Source organism: Perkinsus marinus (assembly GCF_000006405.1).
Source record: "Perkinsus marinus ATCC 50983 genomic scaffold scf_1104296964714, whole genome shotgun sequence".
Lineage (NCBI taxonomy): Eukaryota > Perkinsozoa > Perkinsida > Perkinsidae > Perkinsus > Perkinsus marinus.
Window position 1 is genome coordinate 1 of NW_003204609.1, and position 1,053 is coordinate 1,053.

At 48.0% G+C, this 1,053-nt stretch overlaps 4 non-coding genes across 4 annotated transcripts; all 4 read left to right on the forward strand.

The window, feature by feature from the left end:
* Position 1: 1 nt before the first annotated feature.
* Pmar_PMAR010986 lies at positions 2-73 on the forward strand. Its single transcript has one exon. It is a non-coding gene; the product is annotated as a tRNA-Asp (tRNA).
* Positions 74-270: 197 nt separating this feature from the next.
* Pmar_PMAR010987 lies at positions 271-342 on the forward strand. The gene has a single exon. It is a non-coding gene; the product is annotated as a tRNA-Asp (tRNA).
* A 197-nt stretch (positions 343-539) lies between these two features.
* Pmar_PMAR010988 lies at positions 540-611 on the forward strand. Its single transcript has one exon. It is a non-coding gene; the product is annotated as a tRNA-Asp (tRNA).
* Positions 612-808: 197 nt separating this feature from the next.
* Pmar_PMAR010989 lies at positions 809-880 on the forward strand. Its single transcript has one exon. It is a non-coding gene; the product is annotated as a tRNA-Asp (tRNA).
* Positions 881-1,053: the final 173 nt, after the last annotated feature.

Here is a 1,053-nt window from a genome sequence, read left to right on the forward strand (position 1 = left end):
TTCCGCGGTAGTATAGAGGTTAGTATTCCTGCCTGTCACGCAGGAGACCCGAGTTCAATTCTCGGCCGTGGAAGTGGTATTTCTGGACAAGGGCGTTTCACACATTTATGCGCGACCGTTTCTTTACTGATTTTTGCACCACTCTGCGAATCATTTGCTGCCTCGAAAAAATTACTCAACTTTCTCTCTCCACTCACGCCCGCCGCGATGTGCGCTGGTAGCTGAAAATGGTAATGTGCGTCACTATTTAGACATTGAACCACCTTCAATTCCGCGGTAGTATAGAGGTTAGTATTCCTGCCTGTCACGCAGGAGACCCGAGTTCAATTCTCGGCCGTGGAAGTGGTATTTCTGGACAAGGGCGTTTCACACATTTATGCGCGACCGTTTCTTTACTGATTTTTGCACCACTCTGCGAATCATTTGCTGCCTCGAAAAAATTACTCAACTTTCTCTCTCCACTCACGCCCGCCGCGATGTGCGCTGGTAGCTGAAAATGGTAATTTGCGTCACTATTTAGACATTGAACCACCTTCAATTCCGCGGTAGTATAGAGGTTAGTATTCCTGCCTGTCACGCAGGAGACCCGAGTTCAATTCTCGGCCGTGGAAGTGGTATTTCTGGACAAGGGCGTTTCACACATTTATGCGCGACCGTTTCTTTACTGATTTTTGCACCACTCTGCGAATCATTTGCTGCCTCGAAAAAATTACTCAACTTTCTCTCTCCACTCACGCCCGCCGCGATGTGCGCTGGTAGCTGAAAATGGTAATTTGCGTCACTATTTAGACATTGAACCACCTTCAATTCCGCGGTAGTATAGAGGTTAGTATTCCTGCCTGTCACGCAGGAGACCCGAGTTCAATTCTCGGCCGTGGAAGTGGTATTTCTGGACAAGGGCGTTTCACACATTTATGCGCGACCGTTTCTTTACTGATTTTTGCACCACTCTGCGAATCATTTGCTGCCTCGAAAAAATTACTCAACTTTCTCTCTCCACTCACGCCCGCCGCGATGTGCGCTGGTAGCTGAAAATGGTAATTTGCGTCACTA